This window comes from Strigops habroptila, chromosome 1 (assembly GCF_004027225.2).
Source record: "Strigops habroptila isolate Jane chromosome 1, bStrHab1.2.pri, whole genome shotgun sequence".
Classification (NCBI taxonomy): Eukaryota; Metazoa; Chordata; class Aves; order Psittaciformes; family Psittacidae; genus Strigops; species Strigops habroptila.
Genome location: NC_044277.2, coordinates 108,958,555 through 108,979,813, shown reverse-complemented (window position 1 = coordinate 108,979,813; position 21,259 = coordinate 108,958,555).

The window sequence follows — 21,259 nt, the reverse complement described above, 5'->3', positions numbered from 1 at the left end:
TTTTGAGTAAATTCAGGGGAGGTATGGGAAGTATTTTTCTAGTGTCTTCCCAAAAGGTCTGCAGAACTGTCTCTTTATAAAGCAATAAGGTTGCTACACAGCTTCCAGGAAACCTGCAATCTCTGTTACTACTTTTTATATTAATTTTCAGATTATTGATATATTTCTAGGAAAATTCACTGATGAACAAAGGCAAGGTAAAGGCTAGAAGTGACTTTTTATATCTAGTATATTTAGATTAGATTAGATTAGATTAGGACAACACATTTTGGTGTACTGAGAATCATATAATTTTTAAAAGTGCCTCCATCAAAATTAAATCACAGAAGCATAATTGCTTTAATATGTGTGGGAAAACCTTTGATGATCACAGTTAGACTTCACACTTCAATGCTGGAAATCTTATAGCCTTAATCGCTCACTTTTCAGACTCCAACCCAGCAAAGCAATCAGCTTTCATCAAGAGCTACCTATTCAGTGAAGCATTAAGGAAAATGCTCAAGTCCAACCATGTTCAACAAAGCACAGAAGCATATGTTAAACTGTCAAGGGGACATCAGCATATGCCCGAAAATGGCCTTGCTGAATATGGATGAACTATTGTAGATTGGGTGACAGCTGTCCAGTGCAAAAAACTTTAAAGACCACGTGTAACTGAGCTCCTGTAAGATTATGAGTTCCTGTGAGGTGATGAGAACCTCCACATTTCAGTGGGAGATCAGCATACTCAGCAGAGTGGAGGTTCGGGTCCATGAAACATATTTTTCTTGGAAAGGCAGGTAAGTTTGACAGCCTTGTCTACATTGCACAGATTTCCCAACCTGAAGACTTTACAGCTCACATGTGTGCGATGGTTTTCTGCACTGTAATAAGATATGTGCAAATCATAACTCAGGAGCAAAGTGCTCATTTGAGCTGATGTTTATTTATATTTATTTCACCATCCTTTTATGCTGAACAAAGATGCTTTGTGCTGCAGAACTTTTGCACTTTAGCTCTGTTAAAAGCTATTTTGTGTGTTTTGTAATGTTGAGCCCTAAGAAACATGAATTCTTATAATTTCATCATTTCACCTATCACTTCACATACACAATACGTTTTGGTAACCCATGGTAACAGACTTCCTTGTTTTCTGTTGCAGGTGTGGAGGACATGGAAAATGGCTGCCTATTCAGTTTAGACCACCTAATGGAGCTTTTAGGGCTAGTCAACATTTTCATTTAAATTACACAAGGATATTGTACATGCACCTCACACAGTGAGCTTTGCTGGAAAGCTGCAGGGATTCAATAAACCCTACATTACACAATCTGTCTCTGCAGACAATTTTAATACCAAGAGTCTAGGCTGCTCTTATGTTTGCCCTGTTTAGCTTGGGGTTTTACATACGTTAAACAAGACAGACAGCATGAGTCAAAATCATTCCTCCTACAATCCAGTCATAATCAATTTATTCCAGGGATGAACTGTCTCACTGTGGTCAGTTGTGGTGGGATTTTTTCTATAGGAAAGTATATATCTCCATCTTGGAAGCATTTTCAAGTGTAAAAGGGGAGGAAGCGAAACTAATTAAGTACTCTGCTTGAAAATCTTTCTTCACACCTTCTGTTTGAGCCTATAATACCATATGACCTATATTTGCCATAATTCATGAAAATAGTTAAATATCAGCCACTGTTTATGACAATGAAAGTTAAAATCTGAGAAATTCATCATGCAATACTAAAAGTTTGAAGAAGACAGAACTGCTAAGGTCTAGATGACTCACAACAATTTCATTATAGAGAAGTAACTGTTCCTTCTTAGATGTACTTCCTATATTTTTTAATCAAAATATTTTCCTACTGTCTTTGGCCATTTATTCTGTCAAAATTAATTTTCAAATTGTCGTGGTTTGAGCCCAGCCGGTAACTCAGAACCACACAGCTGCTCGCTCACTCCCCTGCTTCCTCCCCCCGCTCCCGGAGGGACGGGGAGGAGAATCGGAAGAATGTAGCTCCCACAGGTTGAGATAAGAGCAGTCCCGCAACTAAGGTATAATACAAAACCAATGACACCAATGCTACCACCAATGACAATAATGATTAGTGAAATAACAAGGGGAGAGGATGCAATTGCTCACCACCCGCCGACTGATACCCAGCCCGACCCGAGCAGTGATCTGGGCCTTCCGGGTAACTCCCCCCAGTTTATATACTGGGCATGACGTGCTGTGGTATGGAATACCCCTTTGGCTAGTTTGGGTCAGGTGTCCTGTCTCTGCTTCCTCCCGGCTTCCCCTCCTCCCTGGCAAACCAAGAGACTGAGAAAGTCCTTGGTTGGAATAAACATTACTTAGCAACAACTAAAAACATCGGTGCTATCAGCGTTGTTCCCAGGCTGAAAGTTAAAAAACACAGCACCGCACCAGCTAGTAAGAAGGAGAAAAATGACTGCTATAGCTGAACCCAAGGCATAAATCTAGGCCATCATCAAAACACGGGTCTTTTCCTGAACAAAGGCTGCAGACATCTTTCTCCTGTTACTTTCTACTCCAGAAGTAAGAGTATGTGTGGAGGGAAGTGTTCAGCAACAGAAGGAAGACTGAAACCATTTATCTTCAGCACAGAATGATCTTCCAGTTGCTCCCTTTTTTTTACAATGCTGCAATCCTTCTAAGTCTGTTCCTGGGAAAGAAAAAAAAAAAAAAAAAGCCATGCAGCAAATTTGCACAGAACTCAGGTAGTTTGGGTCAACTACAGCTATATAAAGAATCCTTTATACAGTTGCCCTTTTCAAACCTTACTTCAAAAAATACTGTAATTTTATAGGTCTTTTAAAAAATTATTTGTCAGTTTAAGTTCAGAAGTTAGCATGAATTCCTTACCAGTGACGGTAGATCCAGGCTCAGCATGACTCAAATAAAGGTTTACAGAGGCTTTAGAGTGGGATATAAGGTAATGCTTTATTCCAAGATGCATTTTGGGCCCATTGCAAAGGAAGAACCAGAGGAAGCCTCATGGTTTTTCGAATACACAATATCAGCTACACAATCCAATAGTGTTTTCTGTTCTTAAAGAAAACCTTTGTATTGCTTCATTCTGACTTCAGGGTGTTAGGTTTTTGTGGTTTTCTTTACATAAAGCAATATACAGTAATGTAATTGCTTATTTTCAGATCAGATTTGTCCAGCTGCTAACTTCATTACATAAATTCTTGACCTAAAAAGATCTAGCAATTTGATATCTAGCATTTGCTCTAATTATAGCAACATCCTGCTGAAATAAAATTTAAGGTCAATTTTGATAGAATTTATGTAGCATCAGTTCAACAACTTCTGTATGTGCCACACTCCACTACATAAGTTTACCTAAAAAAGCACAATGACATTACACACTGACACAGCTCTGAAGAATAATACAAAAGCTTATTGATTTTCTGCTATTCCTAATAAGCTTTAGAGAACTCAAAGCTGTGTAATTGTTCCAAAAGACCAGCCAAAGAATGCATTCTGTCACCAAGTCACAGGTAAACAGGTAGAGATGGTTTAACACTTGTGCATTACACACACTGCAACAGCAAGCATAAGAATATACATTTGCCCCCTCACAAATATGGTTGACATTAGAAGGAGATTTCAGACACTGATGGAAAAGTAGTATTTTTTCTGTTGTTGAGCTGCAGAAAGTAAGTTCATTTTACATATTAGTTTGTGGGAACTGCCTTTGAATACTTCTAGAAAGAGTTCCTCAACACCAGGGTTGTATCAAAGTGCTTCTCTTTCTGAAAAACATGGGGATACCTCGTGCTGTTTCTTCCCTCTTTAGGAGGACTGATTTCTTGTAAAAGACATGCCAACCCAAAGATGTTTTGTCATCTGCCTGTTTTGCATTAGTAGCTTAGCAGATGGAAGAGTTTAGTTCTGTGATGCTAATAAACACACATGCATATACACATTTTATAGGTACTTTGAAACATGCCTTTTTTATTTATATGTTCCTCATACTTATACAGAGACAGAGAATGACAAAAGGAGTTTGCAATGGTCCCCAATTTTTTTCACTGATAATTTAGATAAATGCTCTGGGCTCTGGCATGTTTTCATAATACCACAGACTAAGAAATGATTATACATTGCCCGGACTGCTGTAACAGTGTCTTTTTGCATTCTTGACCTATGGCAAGACTGGATTAATTTTCCTTTGTTTAGTCTTTTAGAATTACAATTGAAGTCATGGTGCATTATCTTGCATGTGCTGTAGACAATGCATGTATATGTATATGTAGCACTGTGCACTAGCCATTACTATAGCTCAGCCGATACACATGCCCGTTTCATGTGATCCATCATCACATCCTGGATTGCTTCTTTTGCCCGATTATAGGATCAGCGTCTTAAATTAAATCTTTCCCTAACCACCTGCCAGTCAGTGCAGTCGTAAAACATGGCTCCATTCACTGAGATTTAGTCAGCAACTGAGACACAGCCAGAACTGGCATGGGAACAAAGAAAGGACATCTTTAACCATTCAGTTCAGTTCACCTGCTGTCCTGAAGAATGCGCTTTCTGGTTCAGCAATGTAAAGAGCTCTATGTAAAAGCAGTTCCCCTACTTTTTTTACCGTATTCCTATTGCAGGGCTGTTGTTGGGAATTTTTTTTTTTCTAACTTCCATCTTATATCCAGTAAAACCAGTCCTTACCCACACAGGTATTACCAGCACTGTTGAAAAATAATTTTATTAATTATGCATTGCAGGAGTTTAATCCCTTCATGGAGAATTTAATGAATTTATTTTATTTATTTTCCATTTTAATGAAATTAATTTATGCAACTGTAGGCAGCATATCCCTTCTATGTAGTGAGGCTAAACAAACAATTGAACTTTTAGTTTCCTCAGAAGAGTTATGAGCTCCTGGCTGATTCCTCAGCAGCCATGTGCCCTGAGTGCCAGCACTGTGCCAGCTGCCCAGGGCCACCACCAGCCAGTTTCTGCCTTAGACATCCTGTCCTGCCCACTGACCTCTTCGATGTTCCTTAGGCTTCTCCTACCTCTGTAGGGACATTTCTGAGAGAAGCAGTTCAACTCAGAGTAAAATACTCTATAAACTGCTACCAAAGGTATGACAAGGTAATCCTTCAAAGGACAATTTTAAAATATATTAATTTGTGATAATCTTCACATTATGTCACATGAATCTGTGCTGTTACCAAAAATCTAACAGTTTATATATAAAAAAAACCCCTTAGTCTGATTCACATACAAATTATGGCATTCCTGTTTTGATTTAGGGGTATTAAAATGTTATTAAAAGTTCAGGACAACTTTCATCAAACTAGTTCTTGCTTCATTACCATTTGTTCCACTACTGAGAGAAAAAAAGGAGCTCTTTCGAATTACTGTGTAAGTAGAGTTTTATCGAATTGTCTGCCTCAGAATGTGCTGATTTTGGGGGGAGATTTCAACTACACTATCTAGAACACCAAAGACAGGAACTATTTAGAGTCTCATCCTCCATTTGTAAAAGAATTGTCCTTTTTTACACATTTATGATTTAACTGATGTGGTAGAGGAATCTTAATCTGTAAAATAGGCGATATACATGACTCAGTACAAATGGTAATCTTCTTTCCAGCAATACAAGATAAGTTTTGAACTTATCAGAAACATTTAAAACTGTTAAAAATCAGCTATGTTCATTCTAATAGCTACTCTTTTACTGATTACAGTTCAGTTGTTAATTTTTTTTCATTTTCCTTACAATGTTTAACATGTATGAGAGTCTTACGACATGCATTTTCAAAATTCTTGCTCTACCTGAAATAAATGTGAATGATTTCCAACAGAAATAATGTGTTTCCAAGACCCCAATTTATGTTTAAAAATCAATTCTAATTTAACCTGTTTGTATTCTCATTTGGCTAAAGCTATTTTATACCATTCTGATATGAAAAGCAAGCCTTCAGACCATATAAAATAGATGAGAATTCAAGGCTATGTATAAAAGTGTTTTGCTGAATCAAGCCGAAATTACTAGACCATTACATATCATGATGCTATATTGCAGTCTTTAACAAACCCATCACAGTTGCTTCCAGACATCTGTGCTTAAATTCCAAACAATACAAGGTCATATCTTTAAAAAGTTATAAGAAGTAAGCTTATGTTTCAGTCATGTTGGATTATATAAATTAATAATACAGCAATTAGATTATTTAAACAAAGTAAACAAATAAGAAAATATCCTCCCTTTTAGTAGATGATCTCAGATACTTGGTAGCACTTCCTGAAACTTTAAGAGAATGTGAAAGGTTGAATGGAGGCTATTGGTGTTTCCACACAGGTCACGCAAACTTTATGCTATAAGCTTTGTCAAGTTCAATAACAGAGAGTGGACTCATGGAGAGATGCTGAGGGACTGTTCAGTACTTCTGTTATGCCATAAAGTAAGGAATATATTTAATTTTATAATGTTACAGAGTTCTATATGATGCACTGATGTCAGAATTTCTCCTCTTACCTAGGAGGACATTTTCTGAAAATGCAGAACAGGAGAAAGAATCACAGAGGATTTGGGGAACTAATACTATGCACCTGTGAAAAAGGCAAGTGGATGTAGGAGGTAAGGTTTCTTCATAAAGGTCAAGAATTAATAACGTTACTATAAGAAATTCTGAAAATGCTACAGAAAATGTTATTTGCAGAACCAACAAATTCACACACTTGTCTGTGTGTGCAAATGCGGGTACTCAAACTCATATGCACATAAACACAGGTTTATGCAGATATATATTTTAGCAGATATATATTTTAGCCCTCAATATTTTGTTATACAATTTACATTATGATGAATGAATATAAGCACAACATGCCCATTTTTCAATTTTGCTCTCTCAAAATGTGAGCTTCTTCTATGTCTGCACTGTAATTGTACAAGCCTAATTATTGCAGGCATGTCGCATAAGTCAAGCTTATTGCAGGAAGGCATGGTAAAGGAGACTAGTTGTTTTTGAAAAGACCAAGAGCAAACAAACAAAATAACCTCTGAAACCCTGAGCTGCTTTTTCTGCCCTTCTCCAGCGTAGGCTAGAGTGCCATTTGGGGAAAGGAATGAGGGAATAAAAGGGCACAAGACATTCTTTTTTTTTCCAAGATGAACCACTGGATCGTCTCAAGCCATCTTGCCTATTTTCCAGGTTGACAAGAGAGATTGTGCATGACTAAAAGGTTTTTTTATCATAATAAAATGAGACAAGAGAAGGATATAGGAGTGTTGCCTATGAAAATGGGAGCTGGAACATTGTCTTGAAGTAAGTTATACAAGGTGATGGAGTCTCATTAGGCACATCCTACAATATCCCCGGCAGATTTGCTTTAGCTAACATCTCTTTGATCAAAGATAAAGCCATTTCAAAATAGTAAAATTAGATATAGATTCTCCCTTTTAGAGCTAGAGAAGACTTTTGGTCATCTCTGGTGTGTTTTGATTTAAACCCCAAAGGTTTCAGTTTAGGTTTCAATTTATGGTGGAAGTACAGGGAAAGGGATGTATCTGGTTTTATATTGCAGCATCAATAAAAGCAAAAAATATAATTTCTCTGATTAGGGGATATCACTCTGCTTCAAAATCAAAATTTCTGAGAGTTTGGACATTTGATTTCAATGGAGAAGAATCAAGTCCCTAACAGACAGAAAGCAAAATACTTCTTTGTCAGGAATGCTTTGTTTATTGTTTACAGAAACCTTATTATATGGGCGAGAAAATGGCATGCTTTTTTCATTCGTTGCTTCCATCTGCACTTCTTGTTCTTGTGGGATTCCAGGACTTACTTAGAGAAAAAGTTCAAAGACAAAACAACAAATGACCTGACTGAAAGGAAACATTGCTTAGAGAAGTATTTCTCAATGTGAATAGGGTTGAAAGAATAAGTCTCAAAATATTTGCTGAAGGAAATGTAAGATAAGAAAAGTAATAGCAAAATAAGTAAAGATGCTGCAGGGAATGACCTATAGCATGGGGCAAGTTATAAAACAGATGAGTAGATCTTCAGCTGCTGAAAATCAATTTAAATCCTTATAAGTTGGGGAGCTTATGCAGTAATTAAAAGAAACCACAATGTTTTCATGTGTATAACCTATATTCCAGGGAACTCACTGCACTTTAAAAGTGCACTGTTTAAAAAACGTTGTGCCAGACAACCTGCGCCATTCAATACCCTCCACAAAATGAGAGTAGTTTGAGGGTTGATATGGCAGAAAGAGAGGAAACCTCTGAGGAATCAAGTAGGGATGGATTGGGGGGGAAAAAGGACTGTAGAGAGGGATATTCTGAAATGATCTTCCTTCCATAGTAGTTTCACGTCCATATAGCCTGCAGTGCTTCACAATCCCAGGTGTTGTTTGTTTTCCTGAGAATATCTTCTGGATGTAGGTAGAGACCTGGTTTTTCACAAGACTTGTTTCTGTGGATTTCATTTGAGCAATGCACATGGTTGGAATGACCCTTTATTTCATGTTGACCTTAGTTTGCAAAGGCAAAAGAACAACTCTCCCAAACTCCCCTTTTTGACAATCATTTTATTAAAAAGAGCAGAAAAAACTGTACCATCTCTTTTGTCCAAAATATACTAATGATAATGTGTAATTTTTGAAAAATTAATAAAATTCATCTTCAAATTGCACCTATTAGGAAAAGTTCTACTACTTCTGCTGCACTAGACATATTTTCTGCTTTTTAGTGAGATGAGGGCAAGAAAAGAAAATAATTCTTCAATGTTTAACATGTAATTTGTAAACAGGCTAAATTACTTGTATTTTGTCTTCCTGTTTCATGATTTTCTGCATTTGTATTCAAAGACAACTCTTCAACGTCTTACCAGGGGTAAGAATTTGTCTTAAAATATTAAGGAGAGAAAAACACATATTCCAAAGGAAGGTGCTTGCAACTTTACATCACTTCTCATATAAGAATATAATGAAACCATTTGTTAATAATATTAAAATGAGAGCAATCGAACCAAATGATGACTGAAAATGGCCTCAAGCAGAGCTCAAATATTGATGCAGTGGGAAGTTATATACTCTTCATTACTACATCTTTCAATAGCAGCTGAAAACTGTTACTGCTTTGGTAAATTAGCCAGAGCAGGATGAGCATGACTAAAAATCCTTGAAAAAAAATAGAACAAAAATACTGACTTGCTTCCTATAGTGAAGTAAAATTGAAAAAAATTTATCCTTTTACTATTTTATTGTATTGAGAATACATTCTTCTGACTAAGACAAAGAGAAGTCTAAATCAAAAATTCTAACCTTTAAAGGTCCCTTTCTCAAAGGGAATTTCTCAGTTGATCTACATTACAGCAAGCTTGGCAGATCTGTTTGCGCTGGCAGAAGAACTAGGGATATTTTTTGCTAACTTTTGTTTAAGCTATGTCAGAACAACTGGTTCTTTGCTGGCATAACATTGTCAACACAAGAATTTTGCAGAAAGGTGATCCTGCTTTTACACTAAGAGAATTTTATAGTGAAAACTGGACTAGTGCACTGCACTGCATTACAAGGTATGTGTGCATCTTGTCACCCCAAAAGAGATGTGAGTGAGACTAAATGCAAGTAATCATTTAGAAGAAAAGTAGAGAATTATAGATTTATAAATTAATATTCTTCTTACCACTTAGATTATGTCTGAAAAACAGTGTTTCTTACCCCATTTGTTTGGTTGGGTTTTTCTTAGGATTTGGTTATTGGGGTTTTTTCCTGTTTAATTGTTCAGCCTCTACTGAACCCTTGTAAATTCTTGGGTTGTATAAATCTCAGAGCAAGGAGTTGTACAAGAAAAAATTTAATGTGGAGTGAAATTGAATTTATGTTTCATTACTTTTTATTTCTCATATTTCTATTTCAATGCATGTTCTTTTCTATTATTGTTGTAAGAAGAGATCATACCATTTCCAACACTGTATTACCTATACTATTCATTACTTTGTATATCTTTATCCAAGTTCCCCTTACTAGTCTTCTGTGCAAAGCATGCAAGGCAGGTTAGAGAGTTTTTCTTTACATCGGCTTTTCCAAAGCACTCATGGGAAATTATTGTTAGCCATTTCCAACTGCAGACATTCCTGCCACAGTCTTAGGGACTCCTTTAGCAAATAACGTTGTTCAGAAATTTTACAGGGACAGAAATGAACAACCATGTTTCTAAAACAGTTTCTATCAGTTCTTTAATTAAAACTAAACTCTATAGTCCTTTCAGTTTATTGTTATACATGTTTTAATATATTTCTACAGAATATCCTCTTAGTAATTTTCTTGAGAAACTGAATAGAAACATTAACATAGAGGGGTTATTTACATACTGTGCATTAAATATTGAACACATTCTTATTTACTTTGTCAGTTTGATTAAACTGTGTCTGTCATCTGTCTCTTAGACAGAAACCCCTGGTATCCTAACTTGAAAAATATGCTCACCATAAGTGGACAAATAGTGTTTTTCTCTAAATCATTTAAAGTCAGATTCTTACAGAGCTTAGAGCTGATGAAGTGAATGTTTGCAATCCTCAGATGTCTGTTCTCTTTGGGGAAAAATGTTAAAGGAAAAAAAACCACAAACACAAACCACAAAGCAGTTCTACATTCTGCTAGGAAATACAATTGATGGGCTCTCTAGCATGCTGTATCTAAAGAACTGAAGAAATAAGGGCAGCAGCAGACTGGTTTCAAAATGTATGTCAAATACCAATTTGTGTCAGGATATTTTATCTCCTCCTTCTCCTGCTCCTCATAATCTTTTTTTCACAGCATGCTCACACAGCAGAAGATAATAATTAAGCTACTGTGCATTGTCTGTCACTGGCACACATTAGAAAATTATGAAATAAGACTGAAGAATAGCCAAAATTAACTTTCAGAAACTCATTTTTTTCATTAGTTTTCTGTGAATTCACGTCATTTAAAAGATGACATTTTATTAAGTCTGGACAGAAAATGGTAATTTTTCTTTTACAAATGATTCAGAAGTTGAACCAGATCTTTTTTCCTGTGAAAAGGGAATCTGATACTGAAAATACAGTTTTTTATATCAGCCCATTATGATAATTTGAAAATAAATTATTGGTATATTGAAAGGGAGCGAGAGACCCTCGATGAAGAAGTTTATCACCTTGTATCCTCAGAACTTCTCACACTGCAGTATTTTTAACTCAAGTGAACTGCTCCGGGAGATACATGTTAAAAGTCCTGGGATTCCCAGCTGAGCCTAAGTTTTCTGGAAAAATATCCCAGAATAATAAATCATAGAAATCTAGAGAGGAAAAGAACAAAATCTATTAGAGAAGAGGTGATATAGGCTAATTGGCCTGTTGATTATCTCTCAGAAAGGTCTTGTCAACATTTCGTTTTCCTTTTCAGACTGCGAGTGTGTTGGCAAGCCCATAGCTGTCTGGGGAAAAACAGTGCCCTTCCCACTAGGCTATGGACATACTAGAAGATTCAATTCTCCCTTTGCTGGTGATTGGAGTAACTGCAGTGTCCCTAGGGTGCATCCCAGTTTTAAGAGCCCATAGGCAGGATTCTGTAGTGATCCAACATGTTCACAGCATTTTTTTTCAAATTCTGGTTGAAATTCAGCAGTCTATAATGAGCATATTTCAACAAATTCAAATTTCAATGACAAGGATTACTTTTTCCAGTCTCCTCTGAAAATTCTATCTTTTCATACATTGTAATCCACAGTAATGCTGATTCCTTAAAAGCATATTTACATATTTTCATTGTATACAACATAAAAATCCATCAGCAAAGTCTTCACTCCTGGAATAGTTAATCAAACGTTTGAGCATTTCCATGTATGTATTTAAAACAGATCTGTAAGAAAGGAATCCACTTGTGGTTTCACACACAACAAACTAAGGCACAAAAAATAACATGCTCATACTCATGCAATTCTTACTGAAAATTAATTTTCTATTGCTTAACAAACAATCTGAGATATAAGCCATCCTCATTTTGTAATGCTGCAGAATAGTCTAGGATTAAATTCAAGGGTGCTCAGAGCATTTAGAAACTCTGTTAGATTATCAAATAGTTTTTGGAGTAATGGCATGGTTTTCTAGGTCTGAACAAGGAAGAGAAACATAGTCGCTTAAGGACATCATACAGTATTCTGTAAAGTTGTTTTATAGTCCCTCAATACCAGAAGGAAAGTCTGACATCTAGGATTTCAAGATAATACTTCATTTGAATTGTGATATTGAATACAATATCACAATATTTCAAGATAATACAAACATTTGAAAATAAATGTTTGAACCATGGAAATGATTTAGCATTGTGGGTGCTTTTCCTTGTTCCCAGGATGATAGGCATTTTTTTATATTTGGTGCTTAATACTGGAGGAGACAAGGTGAAGATGGCGGGTAAGTAGTTTAGGCTGTCCTGCGGAAACACCGTGCTTGTAGTGTTTGTTAAAGAAACAAAATATGCTGTGCTGTAGGAACCTGAAATACAGACAGTTTCCCCTTGAGTGTAGCAGTGGGTGTTGATACCAGTTGGAACGGTTATAATACCATGATGTTAAAAATTTATCTGGGCCTTTATTTCAGTCTGCGAGCACAGAAGCATCTTTTGTTTCTTTTTTTCTCTTCGTAGCTCATTTGTAAGTATTATAGATAATTACCAAACAAGATGCTAAACTCTTAGCTCATTGTCTGTGTTTATTGTCCCATAATTACATATGAAAGCTAAACTCACAGTTAGAGACTGCGATACTCTGTTATCAGCACAACAAAACACAGAAGGGAGATTTATAGCATGCATGGTATTACAAATTACCTACACATGAAAGCAAGTAGAAATAGCTTATAGTGGGACTAGCTATTAAGTGTACAGCTATTCTTTCATAGCTAGATTGTCATACAGGGCTGTCCACCATAGTTCAAAGCCACCATCCACCAGTGCATTATTTACTTTCACATTTGTCATGTACATGCTCTTTTCTCTTTCCTGAAGAAAGTATGAACAGTTCCTGTTTTGTTTTCATGTTTTAATTGCCTTAGGGAAAGAATCTGCCATTGATACAAAAACATTTGAAATCACCTTTCTCCAACCGTTTTTGGAAAAGAAGCTATCATGTATATACAATACAAGACAGATTTGGCAACTGTTATATGGATGGTGCCTTCCCACAGATAATACAGTGCCTCCGTCTATCAATGACCTAAACTCCATGCAGCACTGCCCTTGTAAAGCTTCTGTTACTAGCAAATGTTGAATCAGAAATGTTCCCAAAACAAATCTGGTGTAGATTAATGTAATTATCTAAGGCTTCCAGGAGCTTGGAGATTTGCAATGAAGTATTTATGAAAGCAAAAAACCCCAAGAACTAAGTAAAAATTAAATAACAGAATCATAGAATCATAGAATAGTTAGGATTGGAAAGGACCTTAAAATCATCTAGTTCCAACACCCCTGCCATGGGTAGGGACACGTCTCATTAAACCATGTCACCCAAGACTCCATCCAACCTGGCCTTGAACACTGCAGCGGGTGGAGCATTCACAACTTCCTTGGGCAACCCATTCCAGTGCCTAACCACCCTCACAGTAAAGAACTTCTTCCTTATATCTAATCTGATTAAACTAAATCAGATCAGATATAATTTGTTTAAATTTGAACCCATTACTCCTTGTCCTATCACTACAGTCCCTAATGAAAAGTGCTTCCCCAGCATCCTTATAGGCCCCGTTCAGGTACTGGAAGGCTGCTATGAGTTCTCCAGGCAGCCTTATCTTCTGCAGGCTGAACAGCCCCAACTCTTTCAGCCTGTCTTCTTTCAGGAGGTGCTCCAGCCCTCTTATCATCCTCGTGGCCCTCCTCTGGACTCGCTCCAACAGCTCCATGTACTTTTTATGTTGAGGACACCAAAACTGTACGCAGTACTCCAAGCGGGGTCTCACGAGAGCAGAGTAGAGGGGCAGGATCACCTCCTTTGACCTGCTGGACACGCTTCTTTTGATGTAGCCCAGGATACAGCTGGCTTTCTGGGCTGCAAGCACACACTGCCGAGTCATGTTCGGTTTCTCATAAACCAACACCCCCAAGTCCTTCTCTGCAGGGCTGCTCTGAATCTCTTCTCTGTCCAACCTGTAGCAGTGCCTGGGATTGCCCCAACCCAGGTGTAGGACCTTACACTTGGCTTGGTTGAACTTTGTGAGGTTGGCATCGGCCCACCTCACAAGCATGTCAAGGTCCCTCTGGATGGCATCCCTTCCCTCCAGCATATCAGCTGAACCACACAGCTTGATATTGTCAGCAATCTTGCTGAGGGCGCACTCAATCCCACTGTCCATGTCACCAACAAAGATGTTGAACAAGACAGGTCCCAACACTGACCCCTGAGGGACACCACTCATTACTGGTTTCCAACTGGACATTGAGCCATTGACCACAACTCTTTACGTGTGGCCATCGAGCCAGTTCTTTATCCACTGAGTGGTCCATCTATCAAATTGATGTCTCTCCAGTTTAGAGACAAGGATGTTGTGTGGGACAGTGTCAAATGCTTTGCACAAGTCCAGGTAGATGACGTCAACTGCTCTGCCCCTCTCCATCCGTTCTGTAGCCCCATCATAGAAGGCCACCAAATTGGTCAGGCAGGATTTCCCCTTAGTGAAGCCATGTTGGCTGTCACCAACCACCTTGTTGTTTTTCACGTACCTCAGCATGCATTCCAGGAGAATCTGCTCCAAGATTTTGCCAGGCACAGAGGTGAGACTGACTGGTCTGTAGTTCCCTGGGTCTTCCATTTTCCCCTTGTTGAAAATGGGGGTTATATTTCCCTTTTCCCAGTCATTGCAAACTTCACCTGACTGCCATGATTTTTCAAATATCAGTGGCTTAGCAATTTCATTCGCCAGCTCCCTCAGGACCCGTGGATGGATTTCATCAGGTCCCATGGACTTGTGCACGTTCAGGTTCTTAAGATGGTCTGGAATCTGATCCTCTCCTACAGTGGGCCTAAGGTCTTCATTCTCACAGTCCCTGTATCTGCCTTCCAAGACTTGGGTTGTGTGGTCAGAGTATTTGCTAGTGAAGACTGAGGCAAAGAAGTCATTGAGAACCTCAGCCTTCTCCAAATCCGTGGTAGCCAGTTCTCCCGATAGCTTTCGGAGAGGGCCCACATTGTCCCTAGTCTGCCTTTTATTTGCTATATACCTGTACAAACCCTTCCTGTCATTTCTCACATCCCTTGCCAGATTTAATTCTAACTGGGCCTTAGCTTTCCTAACCTGGTCCCTAGCTTCCCAGACAATATCCCTGTACTCTTCCCAGGCCTCCTGTCCTCACTTCCACCTTTTATAAGCTTCTTTTTTCGCTCTAAGTTTTCTCAGCAGCTCCAATCATCTTCCAATCTGAGCAACGAACAAGGCTTGGTCATTCAAGTCTCATGTATATATGGCTAGCGAGGACATTAATATGTATTACAGGCTGATGCAGAGCGATTTACTTTTTATCAGTCAGTAAGAAGTCCCAGAAACAAATCCCAGTTCCCCAAAGTCAAGGAAATGTTTTATATTGTATTTAATGGTCATGAGCATTTTCTTCCAGTCTCTGCATCATCACTCATAGTCTTCCATTCAATGCCTATGCCATTTCCATTCGCTTTAGCAAAGGACTTTTTCCATTTTCTTAATAAACTATGTACTGATACCACATAACTCCCCCAGTAGCTAAGCTGCATGTTTACGTTCTCTAAGTCTGCATGTCTGCTGTAATTACTTGCCTCCCCCCATACAGCTGGCAATGTGCCTGGAGACCCAGCATGCTAAAAGAAGCTGGAGCTCCATTTTACACACAACATGAACAGACTAAAATCAGTGCCATGAATGGGGATTGTAACTGGCACAGAGAGAGCACATAAAGAATTGGATTTCCTTTACTTCTAGTGCAATGGGAATCAGTATAATGACAAACAGAAGAATCATTCATGTATCCATGTGGGATACATCTACAACCTAAAGGATCTCTCAGTTAAGCAGGAACCCAGCAGCTGATGTGATACAATAAGGTTGCTTTTTTTTTTTCCCTTGTGAGAATATTACAGTTGCCATCCTTTCAGATGTGTAATCTGTGTCTCAATACCTGTCTTCCCTCAAAAGTATTAATCCATGAAAATAAGTATAAAATATCCTGCAAAATCAGGTTATCATGCTCTCATATAAACCCCTATAAAATTGTGGGTATAGAGCTCCAAATAAAACCCATGGGAAGAAGAAAGATAAATGTGTGGGAGCAGAGGCAAGGAAATTATCAAGGAATGGCATTTGGGATAAACCTTCCATTGTAATGCTTCACTCAATAACCTACACTGAAGTAAAATCATGGAGCAGAGAGGCAGGTTAACCTATAGGAAAATAACAGGTGGTTTGGGGAACATTGTGTTGGGCCTTTTGGACTGTTTGGGGATTTACTGTATTGTGGAGGGGATTAATGGAGTGTTTATCTTTCTATCTGAAGAATATTTCATGAAAAAGAAGAGGGTTTTGGAATAAGTGCATTTTCTGAATTGGTTTCTACCATGCACTTTAATTCTCACTGTATTTCTGTAACAGTCATGCACTATCTTTGTGAATGACAAAGGCCATTAGTCAAACAACCATAACAATTCATTACCATAATTAAGGAGACTATTTAATATGTCAAACTCTACATTTTCTAACAGGTTTAATTAACATAGTATTTTGCATTACTTGAAAATTCATAGTATACATCCAGCTTGAGGTAGCTGACCTGACCAAAATATGGAGGAGGATTTCCCGTTGTTAGTTTTTGAATAGTCACAGAAGTAACTTTAATAATCCATTCCATTCCTCGCTGCCCATCCATTAGTATTGCTTTTATCTCCTTAGTTATATGTCACCTTCTTTTGGAACAGTGGGGATGTAAGAAATCAGTAGCCTAGAGACTACTGGAGAGTAGAGTATTCTTCTTATCCACTACAATTTTCACATTTCATGGATTATCTATTGCACCCTTTCTTCTCCTAAACAACAAGTGGCTGAGTCCCAACCTGATCATTATAAATATTTCATGTGTAAAACACCATAACGTGTCCAAGTGCAAGGTCCTGCACCTGGGTCATGGCAACCCCTGGTTTCAATACAGGATGGATTTAAAGGCATTGAAAGCAGTCCTGTGGAGAAGGACTTGGGGGTACTGGTGGTTGGCCATGAGCCAGCAGTGTGTGCTTGCACCCCAGAAAGCCAACCATATGCTGGGCTGCATCAAAAGAAGCATGACCAGTGGATCAAGGAAGGGGATTCTCGCCCTCTCCCTCGCTCTGGTGAGACCCCACCTGGAATACTGCATTCAGCTTTGGAGTCCTCAGCATAGCAAAGACCTGGACCAGTTGGAGAGGGTTCAGATGGAGGCCACAAACATTATCAGAGGCTGGAGCACCTTTCCTGAGAAGAAAGGCTGAGAGGTTGTTCAGTCTGGAGAAGAGAAGGCTCAGGGGAGACCTTACTGCAGCCTTCAAGAAGACATTATTGCGGCTTTTAAATACTTAAAGGGGCTTATGAGAAAGATAGAGACAAACTTTTTAGCAGGACCTGTTGCAATAGAACAAGGAACAATGATTTTAAGCTAAAAGAAGGTATATTTAGACTAGAAATAAGTAAGATTTTTTTTAAATGAGGGTGGTAAAACACGGGAAGGGGTTGCCCAGGAAGGTGGTAGATGCCCCATCCCTGGAAACATTCAAGGTCAGCTTGGACAGGGCTTTGAGCAACCTGATCTAGTTGAACGTGTCCTGGCTCACTGCAGAAGAGTTAGACTAGATGACCTTTAAAGGTACCTTCAACCAAAAGTATTCTATGATTCCATGATAACGAGATATCAGTTTGTCATATTCCTTTGACCCATACACCAGCCCTCACTTATGATGAAAATCCTCCATGAATCTCCTGCTACTATAGTCAGGATTTAATTTCTGCCTTGATACTTGTGACTATTTATACTAACAAATTTACATATATTATGTATCTGTGTGTTTGTGTAGTTTATGACACAGCTGAAGTTGAAGGAAGCTTAAAAACAGACACCAGAAAAAACTGTTAGGTCTGAAAAATCCAAAGTCAAAACATGTTTATTTATTTTAAACATATGTTGTAACTTAAGCAATTGCCTGATTTTCACTTTGAAGTACTTTAAGTGAAGTATATTGATCTCTCTGAGTATGTCTGCTTTGGCCTTCTCTTGAAGTAGGACTAGAACACTTACAAAATTGTTTGCACTACCAAAGAGCCTGGCCAGCACCTGCTCCACTCCTTTGTCCAAACACCAGACTGTATCTTTATTTCACAACCTTCTGAGCTGATGCTCATCCACAAATTGAAGGTGTTCATAAAAAAAACCACTTTGCATTTCTATAGTGTTGCCCATCTGGTGATCTCAAAATGCAGCAAAACACTAATTAAGCATTAGAAGTTGTTGGAGGATAATGAAGCTAAATATATTTCCTTACTAATGAATGTTTCCTTTATTTCACACTCAGATGTGTCCACTTAAGCTAATATTTTAGCCAAGTTTTTTCCCTGCATTCCATTCTTTAATAAACACTTTTTGGTTTATATAAATGCATCAGTTATTATGAAACTGCATAAGAGAAACATTAACAGAAGGAAAGTCTGTTTACTTTCTTACAGAAGGGGGACTTCCCAACCACTCCTTCATGACCTCAGTTCTACTGGCTCCAAGTCCTTTTACCTTTTCTATATTGGTTAGAAACATGCCTGCCGTTCATCTTTAGTAGCTATTGAAATAAAAGATTTTATTCACAGCACTGAAGAAAATCAAAATGTAATAATCATTACACAAGCCAGCCCATCCCACATTTCACCCAGAAAGCTTATGCCAGGAGCTGCCCATCCAAAGCAAAGTCTTATGCACATGTAAATCTGCAATCTGTTAAAAGTCAAATTCTCTCTTCTTTGAACTGAAATTATAGCTATTTGGAAATATTACTTAAATGACTTACTTACTTAGAAATGCTTATGAAATGATTCACTGACTGTAAAAGGATGATAAGTAACGGCTGATACAGAGCTCCTAGCAAAAGACATAGTTCAGTGGGTTGGAACTAGATGATGATAAGGTCCTTTCCCACCCTAACCATTCTATGATTCTATGTCCTAGCCAAAGGGGAAGAAACAAGATCAGAATTCCTGGAATTGTTCAACTTCCCAATAAATGCAGGTCCTGCCCAGAAAACAGGGTCTTCTCAAGTGCAGGGCTCAAAATATTTGCTCTCACATGGTAGGTTCACTTCCTAGTTTTATACCTACTTTTGGGAAGCTGTTTTTGTTTTTATTCTGTAAACATAAGCCAAGCCTTCCCAATTTGAGCCAAAAATTTGCCTGAAAGTTCACAATGGCACTCTTACAAAAGGGTCTTCAGAGGACATCAACAAAATGTTTAGCAATATCAAAGAAGCTTCAGATCACCTCTACTATGTCAATTTATGCCAATTCACCAAGAAACACTGCATGCAACATAGTCTGTTTGCTCTGCTCAGAGTCAGTTAGGAGATAAGACATTGGCTGGAATACTGAAGATGATCCTTGGGCTGATTGGTAGAGATCACACAGGCTTAGTTCAGGGATCCAGACAGCATTAAGTGACATAAATGTTCTCAACGTTATACACTCAAAGCAACCCTTTAAAGGACTGTAATTGTTTTGCTCTATAGACAATAAGAGAACTTATGTCTCAAGTTGTGTGGGTCTTCCTATTGTCTGTGATTAATACATCGGGATTTTGAACATAAGCAACATAAATCAGTTCAGTTTTAAAAAAGGTGAGTCTAAGATGCTGGATAACAATGGAATCAGATCCTAACAGATGAACAGAAGCAGCTAATCTTCGGTCTCAGCTCTTCTGTTTAAATAAGGATCATTGATATGGCAATGTTTAAAATTTAAAACATAGACAAATAAAAGCAGGGATATTTCACTGACATATATTAGGGAACAGAACAGAAATCAAAAAGTTGTGTATTACTTTCTATATGCGCGAGGGAGAATTCAGGCTGAAAAGGACTGTGGAAAGAGGAAAGACAGAAAGTTGTTATGGGGAGAAGTTATACATTACCAGTACAAGGAAACAAAGGGAGGATGTAGTAGTTTGAAGATATTCAAGTTTAAAGGCAGTCTTTTTGCAAGCCTCAATTCTTTTGTGCAGATAAAATGAATGCTGAATTGTCCCTTCCACTTACTAGTTTGTCTTGCTTTAGAATTTTTTTTACTGTCATGGACATAAGGGCATAATTTGTTTACAGAAAGGCAAACAGAATGGCACATATATTTGATGCAGAGAGTAAACATGATCTGAGAAAAGATGTGGATGTGGTATAAGTACCAGTGCCACATTGGTAGATATTTTACTGTGTAAACAGAGTGATCTGCTTCAAGCCCAGAATCTCTCATCAATGCCTGTATGTAACAATACAGTGTGAGTCTGATGTGCTTCATAGCTTTGTGAGTTCCTCAGATGTGTAATGACGATTCACCCTTGAGATCTTAGCTTGGATGAGTCATTCAGCTCTTTATCTTCATTTGCATGTACAGAACAGGGTACGTTCTTTCTTCATGTCCATTGCCCTCTGGATTTGCTCTGTAAATGTGCGTCACTTATACTGACAATCTTCTTTATGTCTTTATCTAAAGCCTCTGCCCAGCATATCAGAGCTCACTGCAGGGAAGAGAGAAGACCTTGTATTTGCATATCTCTACTGAGTCACAGATTTTCTTCTTCCTATGGATCCGTATCTCCTTTCTTCTCCCTCACACAGACCTGGTGTCTAGTCTCATTTCCAGTAAGCGATCCCCATCCACAAGTCACCACAGCTTTTCCAAGTAGGTCCCAGCCTGGTGGAAAGAGGTTTGCTAGGGGCCTGTTGTTCCCTCAGGTTCCTGGGTACACAGTACAAATAAGCTGTGATGAGGTATTTGAACTGGACCTGAATCATCATCTGAGCTCTTCCTTCAAGGAGGAAACCGGACCAGGAATGTGTCCTGTTGGCCTGCAGGCCAGCAGACGGAATAGCTTCCCCCTCAGTTCAGTGCACCAGCTCTGTGAGAAGAGCAGAGATAAATCTCAGTGAGGAGCAAATTTCCACCAGCAATGTCAGAGGTGTGAGAATAACAGCAAAGAATCACAACTTTTGAGATAATTTTCCACTGGGTTTTTTTTAAGGAATGACTGACAGGAAAGAGG